Genomic DNA, 17234 nt, shown 5'->3' on the forward strand with positions numbered 1-17234 from the left:
GTGATAGATCTGACTTTTTCGGAAGTCCTGGAATTCTAAGTTGGACTTCAGGACGGCCCAAGCACCATGGAGGAGACACCGGCCTGGCCGGAGGTGCGTACCCCCATGTAATCGAGGCACGATATGCACTGACAGTTGCGCTATATTACGTGCGGGGCCTTTCAATGGTGAGTGTGGCGAGGTGGTGGCAAGGAGTCCGGGCAATGTGCCTGACATGTGCACGCATTGTCTCGATGGCGATGTGCGTTGTGACTGAATAATCTTGAGCAATGGAGATAGTTTCAGCCGTTGACGCACCGCGTGGTACTCCAAGGCATATCCTAAGAGCTTGCGCATGAAGGCTCTGAATTATACGCAAATTGGTTTTGCAGGTCTTGGATATAACACGTAGGCTGTACCGGAGGAACCCAACAAACAACACCCTGTATTTCTGTAACATGGATTGTGTGGATACCCCCAGTTCTTTCCTGCAAGGAACTGGAACAGATGACAAATAGCCATCAGGCGCTTTTTCACGCGGTTGACGTGAGCAGTCCAGGACAGATCTCGGTCAATCACAACTCCCAAGAACCTGTGACTCCTGCTGAACGATATCACTTGTCGGTTCATTGATATGCCGTATGCAGACATTGGCTTCCGCGCAAATTCCACGACGGCGCACTTTTCCCACGTCTCCTCCAGTCCTTGTTTACGAAGGTAGCATCATGTCGATGAGGGCGCCTTCTGAAGCCGAGCGCGAAGCTGAAGCAGTGTCACCCCCGACGTCCAGATACAGATGTCGTCGGCGTAGATAAAGAGTCGAATGGTGCTTGGTAGGTTATCGATTAGTATAAGGGTCAGATTAAAGCGCGTCAGGCTTAGTACTCCGCCTTAAGGGACTCCGCGGCTACAATAATACAGGGGTGTCGGGCCATCCTCGGTGAGCAAGTAGAATGATCGCATCTGTAGGTAGCTGCAAACCCAGATGTATGTCTTGCCACCAAGTCCTATTACTTCTAGCTCTTTAAGGATAGCTTCATGGGTGACGTTGTCGTAAGCTCCTTTTACGTCTAGAAACAAGGAAGCAGACAAGCATTTACAGGCCTTCTGGAATTGGACATACGTTACCAAATCGACAACGTTATCTAGAAGCGAACGGCCACGCCTTATACCTGTCAACGTGTCTGGGTAAATTTCATAGTGCTCTAGGTACCACTCCAGTCGCCTTAGAACCATCCGTTCCATTACTTTTCCTACACAACTTGCAAGCGCGATCGGGCGGTATGACTAAATGTCCAAAGGCGACTTGCCAGCTTTGAGGAGCGGAATTAGGCGACTTGATTTCCATTCCTGGGGAACGGTGCCTCTCGGCCACGAGTCGTTGTACAGGAGCTAGAGTGTCATTCGAGCTGGTTCACCAAGGTTACACAGAGCGCGGTATGTAAGGCCTTCTGGTCCCGGGGCTGAGGAACGCCTGCATAAAGCGAGCGCAGCTTCAAGTTCGTCCAGAGAAAAAGGGCACTCCATACGGGGATCACGTGAGGATGGCGAGTGGTCAGCAGTCTGCGTTCCAGTGGAGTTTGCTACACCGGCAATCCTCCTACAGAAGGATTCTGCGACTTCAATCTCACTGCATGGTTGGTAAAGGGCGAGGGAACTAAATGGGTGGCGCTGTCCAGGGGTTGTATGGAGGCCCCGAACAGTTCTACATATATGATAACTATTCGGCGATCCAGAGACTCGCAGAAAGACGCCCATCGTTCTGAATACAGCTTATTCTTCCGACGCTGTATTTTATTCTGTGTCCGTCTGGCGAATCTCAAATCATGAATGGACTTTCCGCGCCTATATCTTCGTACCGCACGGCGTTGAAGTGCGCGAAGTTCCTCTAGTTCGATGTCGAATTCGGTGCGTTTGGAGCTTTTCAATGTCGAATGTGTGGCAACCGGTAAAGCACCTTTTATTGTGTCCCCTAAGCTGGACCCTAAGTCTCGACAGCAGTCTTCCAGGATTGATTTAAATTTCAACCAGTCGATGGATTGGACGGCACCGGAGAACTTGGAGCTAGTCAGCCCCTCAATCGTGAGATAAGTAGAGATGTGGTTACTTCCACGCGTTTCCAAGTCCGAGAAAGCCATAGTAAAGAAAGGCCACCTAGCTAAGCGGCCGCCGCGGGCGGCGGCGGTATTTTTTCTTCTCTGGGCCGGTATTTTGTAGCGATGCCTTATGCCTTATTCTATACTAGTCTTAACATCCACCGCTCACGGCTGGCTGATCCCGTTGATAACGTGAGCGGACCGTCGCTCTGACCACTGACCAAGCGCGAAAAGCACGAAAAGGCATTAGCATCAGAAAGGCATCGCTACAAAATACCCGCCCTGGTCACGTTCCGGCCGCTAGCCCAGCTTCGTTTCGATTTTATTGATATTCTATTTTGTCGTAGCAGTTACAGTATCCAAACTTGAACATCTGAAAGTGTTTTCTAACCGAAATCAAGGCACATACAAAAAGTAAACAATCTCAAAGTCAGCTGGCGGCTGCGTGTGTCAGTACACGACGCGCATAGAATTCTTCTTACTGAGAAATCTGTCATTAGTTGGTCCAACCGGCTTCGATTAAAAACAATTAGGGGATTTTTAGGTGCTGTACAAATAATAAGACATTAGCGGCGTGGGGTTGCTAGTAAACGTCCAAAAAAGTTAAAACATCAGTAACATTAAAACATCAAATTCAGCCTTTTTCAATGAACTGACTTCCGGTTTGGACGCCGACGGGGAAGGCCGCGTTTTTTGGTGCTCCCGTGAACAGGTCTTTATTCCCATGGTTCAAGTCCACACTCTTCGTCAATGCTCTTACGAGTTGGAGGATTTCAGCTTCCAAACAAGTGAGCGCAGTTTCACTCAGTTTTGAGCTTGTCCGAACATTTTTCGGCACTTTGTTTGCGGCGTCGAAACGAACGCTAAGCCTGACATTAGGCTTGGCTTCGTTACCGGCGCCCGAGTCCAGTGCTATGGCAGCACCATCAAGGGCCATCATTGTGCAAACTGCAACTTCATGCGTTCCCTCCACGACACCAGGCGGAGAGGAGCTGATGGATGTAGCGTCCGCAGCTGTGTCTGTGACTGACAAATCTAAAAGGCAAACTCGAACGCAGCGCGCGCTCCCCGCTTCTGCAGCTGCCATGGAAGAAGCTAGGCGCCAAAATGCACGTGAAGAAATCCATGATTCTAAACGACGAAGAATGGAGAGTGAGCAGCTCGAAGATGATGCTGACATACGCAAGGCAGCCCTGCAGTCTCCAAGCCGTATGGCCCAGCCATGACCCTGAAGAAGGCTTTGAAGGGGACGAATTATGGGAACGCGCCACAACCCGCTCCAGACGAAAAGCGGCCCAGCGTGAACAAGGGAATTCAACTAGACCTGCGAGGGTGGTCGAGCGAACCGAACTTGGCTGCTTCGTTTCAGCCATACGGCCTAGGGAACGACGCAGTATCGTTTCGCTTAACGCCCGTGAAGTGAAACAAGCCATTAGCGCGCTATCGCACGACAAGAGGTTGGCTCAACATCAACTGCTGCGGTTCAACGACGCATCGAACACCCTCACAGTCCAGACGTGCGACGAAAGACCAGCATCAGATTTGCTAAAACTGAATACCCTGGAAATTCCGTGGGCGCCACCTCTCCCAGTGTCTGTGCACCAGGTCCCGAGCGAGGGCATGTCACGTGGTGTTATATACGGCTGCACACTTGATGAGACATCGAAGACGCTGGCTAAAGCACTTGACAGTGAGAATGTGCAGATACTCCTGGCTCGCCCTATGGGAAACAGCGGGTTGGTGTTGATTATATTCGCATCATCCCGCCCCCCTCGATACGTGAAATACTGGGATTTTCTCAAGAATGTCATCCCCTACGAGCCGCGATCCGTGGTGTGCTTCCGGTGCCATGGGTTGGGCCATAAGTAAGATGTGTGCCCTGCGGAGAATGCAGTGTGCCCTCGATGTGGTTCCCAGCATGAGGAACCCCCTCAGTCATGCCCCCAGACGGACAAGAAATACTGCCGTAACTGCGAGAAGGACGGCCACCTGGCTACAGACCCTTCGTGCCCACAGCGCAAGCTTTTTGCCAAACACGCCAAGGCAGCACAGGGACACCAGTCCCGCAGTGCCATATAAACAGGGAAGAATGTCAAGTTGTCTAGTCAATCAAATGACTTATCTAAAGGCAGGAGTGGAAACCGTAAGCAACAGAAGGCATGCTCGAAATCAAGACCATCAAGCAAAGCTCCGGATTCTGGTGCTCATTTGTCAACATCACAGCCTTCTCCGGTGTCCTACGCTTCGATAACCTCTGGTGCTCAGAAGACTTTGAAGAAAACGTCTAGTTTCGGTCCGCGGTATGGAGAAGAGATCGCAAAGGAGCTGGAGCAGATTGACATGGAAACCGAAGTTAGCACCCGTGATTTTGAGAATACATTGTCTCGTCTCCAGAAGCAGCTGTCGGAAATCCAGCGATCCAAAGACACGGCTCGGACACGATTTTACCAACAAGTGAAGGAGCGAAACGCGCAAAAGCTAGTACTCCAGCATCGCCTAGCAGAGTGGAAAGAGGAGAGAATGCTGATTGACCAAGCGAAGAGACGACAATCTCTGTCACCACGAAGAGGCTCGGCCCCACCACCTAAAAATACACGGCCGTACCCAATGAACGGGGGAAAGCTCAAGAACCCACCCCAAGAGCCATCAAAAGAAGAAACAGGAGGATCAGTGGAAGTCGTACAGCAGGCATACCGCGCGCCCGAGTGGATCACGCAATTTCTGAACGATACGAGAGCCCCCACGTAATGCAACAAGCTCAGGCGCAGACGCAAGTTTTACAGACACAACAAGGTTTAAAGCAATGGCATAAGATGCAACAGGCACAGCAGGATATCATGCAACAGTTTATGCAAACCCTGCAGACACAGCAGGATCAAATGATGGCCAATTTGTCTCAGCATGACGAGCTCACCAAACAGCAGCAGCCGCAATGCAGTGCCTAAACAGTCCCCGGATGTCTTGCAGTGGAATTGCCGCTCGCTTAACCAGTGCGCCGCCGAACTCAACGCCCTTTTTGAACATGTGGGCAGGGCGGCGGTGCTTCTGTTGCAAGAAACCACTCCTGGCATCTGGGGCTATGAAGGGTATTTTCAACCCCGCATATTACACGCGCATACTGGAAAGAAAAAGTGCGACCTACAGAGAGAAGAGCAAGTTGAAGCACAGGCGGCTGTCTGTGTGCGCAGGGATGTGCCGCACGCAAAGCTCGACACAGCTAAGTATTGTAGCAAGATCCAAGAGGTGGTGGCGGTGCGATGTAAACTGAGAGGTCGTCAAACATTACTTGTGTCCGCCTACCTTCGCCCAGAAACCAATTGCTACAAGAAAGGTGGTGCGAAGAAAGCTAATTTCGCATGGTTGCGTGAACAGCGAAACATTTACCCTAAGGATCGACTATTGGTTGGAGGAGACTTCAATGCTCATCATCAAAGCTGGGGATATGACAGAAATTCAGAAAGGGGATGTTTACTCCTTGAAGAAGTTGAAGCAGCCGGCATTATCTTGGCGAACGACCTGGACTACCCCACTCGCCACGCACTCCACTCGGGGCAGCGTGACAACACGCCTGACTTGACTTGGACGACACCGGGACTTGTGAATGACTGGAGGTGTGGCGCCGACCCAATGGGCAGCGATCACTACCCAATCTGGATTGAAGTCGAGGCGAAGGCCACCGGACAGAAGAAAAGAATGACGTCAGCCGTAGACTGCGACTTGTTCCGTTCCTGTTTTGAGGCCAGCGAAAAGAACGCACCGTTCCTAGAGAAGCTTTCAAGTGCAGCTCCAAAAGCCACTAGAAATATTGAAGTGAACGAGCACCTTCCAACACCTGACAAGCATCCCCTCCATCTATGGGACACGCGTGCCATGTTACATCAGGTATACATCCAGAATGGGAAGCAACAGGTCGACTTGCACAAGACAGCGAAGGCGCGTCGTTATGCTAAGGAACTGGACCGAGAACGATGGTGCGACCACTGCGCCTCGTTTGACGAACGGACTGGGACAAGGAAGCTGTGGTCCACTTTCAAGGGCATGTCTGGAAAGAGAAAGAAGTGCAATACCGTCACGAATGTAATGCTGGCTACTGGCTGTTCACCCCCTCCGAGTTCGAACTGAAGGCGGCGCACACTTTCTTCCCTCAGCCAGACCTACCACCTGATGCTAAAATTTACCAACGCATGGTTCCTACGTCGGACGCAGATATTGAATCAGCTTTCACTATGCAAGGAAGAAGAAGTCGGACGCATGGTTCCTACGTCGGACGCAGATATTGAATAAGCTTTCACTATGCAAGGAAGAAGAAGTCGCTGAAGGGAGCGGCCGCATCTCACATCGGCTCCGTTTTCCAAAGAATTTCGCAGGGATTATCAGTCATTCACTCGATGAATTTAACACCAGCGTACGCAGGAAGTCACCAAGATTCTACTGGCACCATATTCAAGGTGGGAAACGACTTCCTTCCGAATTAGAGAGGTCTTGACCCACGCCCGACCGGCACCACGCTAACCCTTACCGGAGTAGTCCGCACGTTGGACGTCACCAGCCACCCGAGGGGTCAAAATGATGCAAGTCCAAGTGAACGGGGAGGACATCTCCCCCGAAGAATTTCTTGAGGGCAACGGTTGGTGCACCATTAAATACAAGACCCAATCTAACCGCGAGACCGCGCAGAGCAACACCCAGAACGGAGCCCACTCCCACACCGGCGAGGGAGCGAACGGCAACCGAGAGCGTTCGCGTCAACAGCAGCGTAACATAAAGCAGCAAGTCATCAGGAACAGCAAAATGCCACTACTCCCACGAAGTGACTTCAAGATCGTGATACGACCAAGAGGAGGCCTCGACGTTGCCACCACCGGAACCGTGCGCCTCGCATCGGCCATTTACCGGGCGGCCAACGTGCCGGCGCAAGAAGCAGCGGAGGACACCGTGTGTTCCAACAACCGCCAAAACATCATTGTCGTGAGTACGCCCCACGCTACTCATGCCACGAAGTATAGACAATTAGAAGCCATCACCATCAGTGATCGCCGCCACGAGGTCAGTGCCTACGAGACGGCCCCCGACTACACGGTGAAGGGAATAATCAGGGGAATCCCGTTAAAGGAGGACGCCAAGTCTATTCACACCAACATCATTCATGGACGCAACCCCCACGCCGTGGCAGCCAAACGGCTCAGTAATATCAAGACGGTCATAGTGGCCTTTGAAGGACCGCGAGTGCCTTCCTATGTCAGGCACGGCGGCGCCCTCCTTCCCTGCGCCTTGTATCGTAAGCAAATCGACATGTGTTACTGCTGCGGAAGACTCGGTCACCGCATGGACGTGTGCCCCAATCCTCAAGACAAAGTGTGCCGTGGTTGCGACGCCATTAACCCAGGCCCCGACCACCAGTGCTCCCCCCGTTGCAAGCTGTGCGGGGGAACACACATGACGGCGGATCGCAACTGCCGCGCACGATACAAGACCCCCTACGTCGTGACAAAGAGGCAATGGGAACGACACAGGGCCGCCGAAGAGGCGGAAGAGGCCGCCAAAGCCACCAGCTCCGCCGGCAAGTCCCGCTCGAGATCCAGGACCCGCAGCCGAGGCCGCTCCCGGTCCCGGAGCCGCATCCCGGACTCCCGGAAGCAACGCCGGTTGCGCAGTCGCACCCCCAGAAGGACCGCAACGAGAGACACCGAGACCACTGAGAAGGTGAGCTGGGCAGATGCGGTCACCGGAAAACGAGCAGCAACCGCGAAGGCTGGCGATAAAACACCCGCTAAGACAGAGACGGAGATAGCTAAATTAACACAAGCGATACAAGCGCTGCAGAAGCAAATAGAACATATCCAGACACAGATTCGTGCAAAAGACGAACTCATAGAACAACTCCAGCATGCCGTGAAAAGCGGTACTGATACAGAGGCCATGCAGGAAACACAAGAAGAACTCATAGAGGACGACGAGGTGGTATGCCCCGACACTAAACGCAGATCCACTCTCACAAAGACCACGCAGGAAACACAAGAAGAACCATAGAGGACGACGAGGTCGAATTCCCCGATACTAAACGCAGGCCCACTCCCGCCCTTACAGAAGCAACACGACGCAAGTGCACGCGCGCAGCGATACGCAACGCGCGAATACATGCACTCGAGGCTCGCTTAAGCAATCTCGAGGCAACCATCATCGCGTCCATCACGCGTACCATCCAACAGAGCTTGGAGAGCGTTCACCTCAGACTGTCCAGATTAGAAGCCACGAACAGCACGATCGTACTGTCGCATAGGGAAGCGGCGCAACACATATAACAACATATAAACATGGCCCGACACCCACCTAAACAAAAACGCACAATATGGCAGTGGAACTGCAGAAGTTACCAAAATAAACGAGCGCACTTACAATACCTGAAAACGATCCCCGAACGCCCAGACGTCATCATATTGCAAGAAACGAACGGCCCCGCCAAACTCACGGGGTACCAGTCTATACCAAGCAAGGCGGAGAAACCTAACGTCACCACGCTGGTCAAGCGAGCGCACACAGCTATCGAACACGACACTAAAGTCAGAGACATTGAAAACGTCCTAGTAGAACTAATTCCACCACGCAAGACGCGCAACAGCATCTTCGTACTCAACATCTACAGCAGTCCCAGATGCCGCCAGCACCGCTTCCATGTTCTCTTCAAACGGACAATCGACATCGCCCAAGGGCAACAGCTTTTCATTGGGGGGGGGGGAGGGGACTTTAACGCGGTGCACACGGTGTGGGGTTACAAGCATGATCAGCCCAAAGGCACGCATCTGTGGGCAACGGTGCAATACGCCGGACTCGAACTCGTCACCGACCCCGCGGCACCAACAAGGCAGGGCAACAGCGTCAGCGCCGACACGACGCCGAACCTTACTTTTACGTGCAACACTCGCCAAGTCACTTGGACAAACACCATGCAAGACTTGGGAAGCGATCACTACATAATTTGCATAACGGCAGAAGACGGCCCGCAGGAACACAATGGCGGTCGCCAAATGACGATCACCAACTGGAATCAACTACGCAAACATCGCGACAAGCAACAGGTGGCAGACATCAAAGACATAGACCAATGGACCGACCAACTGCGGCGGGACATCGAGCGCGTGACGCAAACGAACCCGTCAAAAGCTAGGCTCGATACAATAGACTCCCGGGTACTGCACGTGTGGGAAGCCAAGACACACCTGCAGCGCCGATGGAAACAACAGAGACACAATAGGAGAATGCGTAAACGGATAGCGCAGCTCAACAAAGAAATAGAAAAGCACGCGCTTACCCAGCAACGACAACAATGGGAAGAGAAATGCGCGGAGATGGACAGTCAACTCACCACGCGTGGCACGTGGCAGATGCTGCGGCACCTGATAGATCCCGCCAGCACTAAGACCACACACATGCAAGGCATATACAAAATCATACACGCTTACGGGGGAACGGAACAACAATTCTTACTGGATGCGGAACGCCTTTACATATCTCAAACGCCACCGCTAATACATCCGGACTACACGGGAGAAAGCAACGCCACCCTGGACGCGGAATTGTCCGTTGCCGAAATCCAGGCGGCCCTCGTCAAACTCAACACCAAGTCGGCCCTGGCCCCGATCGAATATCCAATAGGGCACTACGTAATCTCGATTACGGATCAATTGAGAAAGTGACAAAATACATTAACGAGTGTTGGGCGCACGGTAAGCTACCACAGCAATGGAAAGAAGCAAAGATCATACTTATACCAAAACCCGGCAAGAAATTACAGCTAGAGGACCTGCGCCCCATCTCCCTCACGTCCTGCGTGGGCAAGTTGATGGAGCACGCGTTTCTCAATAGACTCACGGATTAGCTCGAGGACAACGAATTATTTCCACACACCATGATTGGGTTCAGAATACGTCTCTCCACGCAAGACGCCCTTCTGCAACTAAAACACCAACTCATAGACAGTCCGGGGCGCTCGGCGAGAGCCATTCTCGGGTTGAAGCCGAAGAAGGCCTTCGATATCGTTCGCCACGATGCCATATTACGACAAATAGACAAGCTAAATCTCGGACTGCGAACGTACAACTACATTCGATACTTCCTCACGGGAAGAACAGCTCGCATGCGAGTGGGAGAACTCCACTCAGATCAAATCAACATCGGGAGCTCGGGCACCCCGCAGGGCTCCGTCATCTCGCCGATGCTCTTCAACGTCGTCCTGCTGGGGTTACCTGACCGATTGTTGCGAATCGAAGGACTGCACCACACGCTATACGCGGATGATATTACGATCTGGACGACAACTGATCAGCGACGGAGCGATCGAGCAACGTTTACAGCAGGCCATCCAGTGCGTGGAAAACTACCTGGTGGGCACGGGACTCACCTGCTCGGCCGAAAAATCCGAAATGCTGCTATATAGACCGGTCAGAAAGGGGCGCCCACCTAAAGGCTACACCCCCCCCCCCCCGGAAAAGGAAGAGATCCAATTAACGGCATCAAACGGCCTACCCATCCCAATGGTAGACAAGATTCGGGTACTAGGAATGATGATTGAACACAAGGGCGGCAATGGCGAAGTACTTCGCAAGATAACAGCAAAGGCCACCAGCACGATGCAGCTCATCCGACGCATCACCAACAAACACGCGGGCATGCGCGAAGGCAATGTCATACGACTTATACAAGCCTTCGTTATTTCTCAAATAACGTACACGGCAGCGTTTCACGACTGGACGGTTGCAGAAAGAAACAAGCTCAACGCCCTCATACGCAAGGCGTACAAATGTGCGTTGGGACTTGCGCCCGGAGTGAGCACCACCAAGCTCCTAGAACTAGGCTTGCACAACACGCTCGAGGAACTCGTGGAGGCGCAACAAGTGTCCCAATTCGAGCGCCTATCCAAGACTCGCTCGGGCAGGCACGTGCTCGAAAAGCTCGGCATTACATACCACACCCAGCACGGCATCAAAGTGTAAATGCCAAGAACCATGCGCGAGCAACTATACGTGCCCCCATTGCCTCGCAACATGCACCCCCAACACCACACGGGGAGACGTAAAGCCAGGGCACAACACATGAACAAAAGTTACTCCAACGACAAGGAGGTAGTCTTCACCGACGCAGCCCGTTATCGAGACAGGAAGAGTTTCGTGGCGGCAGTTACTAGCCACCGAGGTAACCACCTCACGAGCGTCACCGTAAACACGACATATGCCGAAGCGGCAGAGGAAGCGGCCATAGCATTGGCCCTTACACAAACCAAGGCTACATACGTGATCTGCGATTCGCAAACGGCAGTTGGTAATTTTTTAAATGGGCGCATATCGCAAGAGGCGTATCACATACTCAAGCGACATCCCATACACCAGGAAGAGGCCGACGTCGATAACCGAAGGCACTTGCTTTGGATCCCGGCACACACTGGACTGAGCAACCCCAACGAAGCGGCTCACCGCGCTGCTCGAGGCCTCACTCACCGAGCATCATCGGAGGAAGAGCCCCCGCGGGGTACTGCAAACGTCTGGGCGTGGGAGGATCGTTTGACCAGGTTCCACGACATCACGACACACTACCAGTTACAGACACACGTATTCCCATTCCCTCACGCTAGGTTAGACAGGGCGCAAGCAGTACACTACAGGCAATTACAAACTGATTCTTACATAAACCCAAGACTCATACGCGCCATGTATCCAGACATGTACACTACAAACAGATGCACATCCTGTGGCGAGGTTGCCACACTTAATCACATGTTATGAGAATGTCAGGACATAACAAACAATTCGGGCAGTGCCGACACCTCCGTCTCTTCCATCGCCAGCCTCCGCTCGCGTTGGAAGACCGCACTGCTCAGCTCGAACCTGACAGTACAGCTCTGGGCCGTCCAGCGAGCCGAGGAAGCCGCTTCGGGACAAGGTCTCGGAACCGCGTCCGCGGCGGGTGCCCAGACCCACTAAAAATACGCCGGACTCAAGTCTTATTGATTTGATAATAAAGTTTACGTTCTTCTTCTTCACTATGCAAGAACTGATCATGGCTCTTGATTCTGTCAACGCCATGAGTGCACCGGGCAAGGATGGTATTACCTGGCAGTTGTTGCGGAACCTCAGCGAACCAGGAAAAGAAGTTAAAGGAAGAGATAAACAAAGTTTGGTTATCAGGTGAAATTCCCGCCGAGTGTAAGCACTCCGTGGTGAGCCCTATCCCAAAACCAGGCAAACCTGCAAACTATGTCAGCAATTTGCGGCCTATTTCATTGACATCAACACTTTGCAAGCTTCTCGAACGCTTAGTCCTCACGCGGCTCACCTACCATCTCGAGGAAAGTCACAACGAACCATACTTTGACCCAAATCAGACTGGATTTAGACCAGGCCTTTGCACTCAAGACAGCCTCTTTTTGCCCCGTCGTTGCATTAGGAAGCGGCGAGGTAGGCAGAAGGTTCCCGGCATCCTGGTCGTCGCGGACCTACGGAAGGCATTCGACAGTGTCACACACGAAGCCGTAATCTCGGTGCTCGAAGAAGCGCGCCCTGGAATACGAAATGTAAACATTCTGAAATCGTTCCTGGAGCATCGGACATTCGAGATCCGTAGTGACAACACATGTCCAAGGTCATTCACGAACAATGTAGGTGTTCCTCAGGGCGCAATTTCATCGCCTACACTGTTTAATCTAGTCATGCGAGGACTGGCTGTGCGTCTACGACAGGTTCACGGCGTCCATTTCACTATTTATGCGGACGACGTGACAATGTGGACGGAACCTGGCGGCCCTCTAAAAACAACAGAAATAGCAACCAAGGCAGTGCAGCATGCGCTCGACACATTGACGTATTACTTGAAAGAAACAGGCATGCAGCTGTCTCCGGAAAAAACAAAGTACATCCTCCCCGGTGGCACGGTGCAAGAAAAGGAAAACGTCGAACTGTACCTAGCTGGCCAGAAGCTTGAGAGAGCTTCGCGACACCACGTCAAGATACTCGGCATTCCAATTCACGAGGACGGCGGAGCGGCTACCTGGCTCAAAGAACTAGAACCTACGTTGAAGAAACTTCTGCGCTTGGTGAAACGCATATCGCAGAAGCGCGGTGGAGCTGGCACCGATACCGCTCGGACTTTGACGTCGGCAGTGCTTACGTCGAGGGCTTGTTACGGTGCGGTATGCTTTGACCTCACCAAAGCACAATACAACAAGCTCGAAAGGATGCACCGGGAGTGTCTTCGAGTGATCACGGGTCTTCCCCGCCACGCGCGAGTGGAAGACCTGCACCGGTACGCGGGACTTCCTCCACTCAGGGACATTATTATAGAACGCAAGGAGGGACATGACCGCCGTCGACGTTACACACGCTCTGGACAGCAACTCTTAGAGTTAGACGGAGAACGCTTGCCAAACAAGGTGGAAGTGCTTCCAGCTGTTGCTCCGTGGGATGACGTGCAGGTTTGAGTCACGAAGCCTGTCACACGCCGGCAGACGATAGAGTACCACGGCGCTTATCGATTTGCAGAACGGGCTGACTTGAAAGAATATGCCATTTTCACAGATGCGGCCTGGGATCCTACTACATCCAGAGCGGCGCTGGCAGTCGTTAGTGGTGAGCAGCAAGACGTCCTGATTCACCAACACCAGCAAGAACCGACCTTTAAGGCACTTGAACTGCAGGCCATCCTATTTGCCATAGAGAAGCTGAAGGAAAAGGCGGGGAATATTACGGAAGAGCACAGGGGCAAAGAGTTCACGATATTCACCGACTCTTTAGATGCCCTAAAGGCGCTCACAGCGATGCCCAGAGTAGGCACGTGGGCGCATGATATTAAGGTCGCATGCGCATCCGTTCATTGGGATTACGGCATGGGTGTGCGAGTGGACTGGGTCCCGGGGCACTCGGGCAGCATCGGCAACGGTGCGGCGCACAGTGCAGCGAGCGAGCTGTTATTTTCCCGCTCATCTCCCCTGGGCCCAGTCCCTCTCACTCCTGTGCGTCTGGATCCGGAGGAGGAGCGCGAGCGACCTAAAGTGCAAGCTAAACGGGAGCTGAAGGCGAAGGTACCGCACAATGCCCACCCTTTGCCCAAGGCGCTTCCTCGGGGCGCGCAAGTCCTGGTGCATAAGGCCAGGACGGGCGCAGCACTCACCGAAGACGTCCTGGCTAAGTGGCGCGCGTACGCCGCTTCAAGGAAGACGCGAGGCCATCAGAGGCAACGTTTAGACAATGAGGAGGAGGAAGAGACGGAGGCGAACATGATGTCAACATCAGTCACGTGTAGTACGTGTGACATCTGTGCTCGACCGACAATCAGACATCTATTGTGGGACTGTCCCGGTCTCGCGGCAGTAAGAGACAAACACAAGGGACGCGGCATTACCTCACTGGAGGCGTGGACCACGCCGCCCCCTCAGGCCGATGCCCGACGAATTATCAACTCCTAATGGGAGTTTGTGCGCGAGGCCGGCTTGACCGGCAGGTTATGAATGTAGTGTTTTTTTCCCTTGTGAACCCCGCCATTGACCCTTACCCATACTTAGGCCATTAAGCCATTCTTTTCATTAAAGTTAATTCTCTCTTCAATGAACTGCTCGACATGTGATCAGTTCGTGTGTTTTGATGTTAATTTTTTTTCGCGTTTGCTCACCTACTATATATATTAATGAGAGTGTATATGTGCGTATATGTGGTTATATATTTATATATGCAGAAGTATGTGTGTATGTGTATATAAGTACATATATTCCTTTTATTTGTTTTTTTTTTGTTTTGGAGATAGTTATGCGGCCTGCAGTGTATTATTCGTCACCGTGTTTTTTTTTGTTATGTAACCTTAATTACCACAGTTTTGCATTTGTATTATCCCCCCCCCCTACTGTAATGCTCTCTGAGCGAATGTGGGAATGCGTAATCAATGGATAAATAAATAAATAAATAAATAAATAAATAAATAAATAAATAAATAAATAAACAAACGACAACCTGACTTCAAGGTCGTGTGCTGTTACCGTTTCTGATTGCACTCGAGCCGTTCAGGCGATGGTGACAGATTCTAATCGCACGTACCATGAAGTGTTTTAAGACGTCAGAATAGTTTGGAGCAGGTACAGTCGCCGATCGTAGCCGTGAATAAAACGCTGGCTTGAAGGAAAGAATTGTCATTTTCATGTATCGCAAGCTTTGCTAGTTTTCGTGCGTATTGTTCCAAATGTGCGACAAAGCTTTCAAACCTGATATTCGTTATCAATATACCCTTAGCCATATATATATATATATATATATATATATATATATATATATATACTTACTCAGCACTGTGCGCCAATCCTCTAACTCACATGAGCGAGTGACGAGGACTGACGGTCCGTTGCACTCAAAACCAACCTCCTTGGCGAACTGCGACGCATAATAGTATTTAAATCGCGAGCCTTATTTGACAGAAATATAGAATCACGCACGCACGCGCATACACGCACGCACGTGCACCCACCCACACACTCACGTGCGCACACACAGACACACACACACACACACACAAATATAAAGTACGCATCCAAACTTTCAGCCCACGTCGGTCGCATCTGCAGTCTCTTCGGGTTTAACACGGAGAAAGGTGGCCTCTCAGCGTCGGTGGCGCTGCAGCGCGGCGGATTCATGGGACATATCCAGCTCTCCCATAGAGTGACGGCGGAGTTTCGTGACCAGAAACAGTATTCAGGCACTATGGTAGCGATCAATGAGAGTATTACTTACTAAAGTGTTAAGGTTGTCATTTATGCATGCGAGCACACAAAGTATCAGTGCCATCACCACGTGACACTCGTAGGTAAGAGTTCGCTGCTTTCAAATGTAGAACTTTTTTATGCAGTATCTTGACTTGTACCTCGGCTCAACTAAGAAGTGGAAGATGCGCCTAATCATTTTACCACATTCTTATGATGATGTGCTGTTGCTGGCATAAGAGTCATATGTTGTACGGCACTTTCAAGGCGTGGCATTGAAACGGGGTTTAGCGTAATCGCAAGTTCAGTGTACAGCACTGTATTTTGTACCACACAATAGTAGTACTGCACAGTGTACCGCACAATGGCAGTATTTATGCTAAACTAAAGCTCTGGTAGAGATGTATGAACATTTTTGGTGGACATATAGAAATGTAAGAAAAGACATGAACACAATGTCTGAATTTAGTGCTCGATTTACCTCATTTGATTTCAATGACCCAAATTGTGGTACTGCAAAGTTAATGAATTTATGAAATTCACCCAAGCGGTTGATTTCTCAGCGCCGTTTTTAATAGGTCTGTGTGGTGCAAAGATACATGTGAGCGGTTATGGAAAAAGTATGTGAAGTGCTTATTTTGTGATGGATTATTTTGCTGCGCTGGTTGGCAAAGTGGCTTTATTTGGCGGACAAATGTATTTGACATGGAAGCTGGAATATCCTGCAGCATATGCACATCTAGTCAATAATGTCGTAGCAAAAACATAAAGTTTTGGAAAATATTTGAAGCTGTTAAATATCGCGAGCAATTTAGTGAAGTTATGTGTGATTTAGGCAAATGTATACAGCGGTTACCTAATTTTAAACATTGCGATGTTGACGAGTTCATCTCGTCTCCATTCAGAACTCCATTCGTCACATGGTTGTGTGTATTACTTGATTGCTTGAAACGCACGTGCAGTGTTGTTTGTCGCATTTACATTTGAAATAAAAAGATGTACTGTGTAGAACTGTCTCTTTGTGTGTTCTCTTTGTCGAAATAAGACACACAGAAGAAATAGCGGACTCAATACTGTCGAACTTCTCAGGTGGCCAGCAATCTTTCACGTTTTCGATAGTGTCTCTGAGCTCTCGGAGGATATTGGCATACTTCGGCGGATTAAAAAGCGTAGTCCCTGTTAAGGTCTTGTTGATACCGCTACCATAAGAAACTATTGCCGGGTCGAGGCTCTCTGACATCTCCGAGCAAGCTGCTCTCCAGGAAAATCTTCACCGCGTTCAAAAATGGTGCAACGAGTGGTTAATTATGCATAAATCTGTCAAAGTATTCAAATGTATCAATTATCCACCCAAGACAGCATTTTATATTGCGGTAGAGCATTGCTAGGAATCTCCTAGTGACAGTAACACTGGTCCACTACTTACATCA

Source organism: Dermacentor silvarum, chromosome 6, assembly GCF_013339745.2.
Source record: "Dermacentor silvarum isolate Dsil-2018 chromosome 6, BIME_Dsil_1.4, whole genome shotgun sequence".
Taxonomy (NCBI): domain Eukaryota; kingdom Metazoa; phylum Arthropoda; class Arachnida; order Ixodida; family Ixodidae; genus Dermacentor; species Dermacentor silvarum.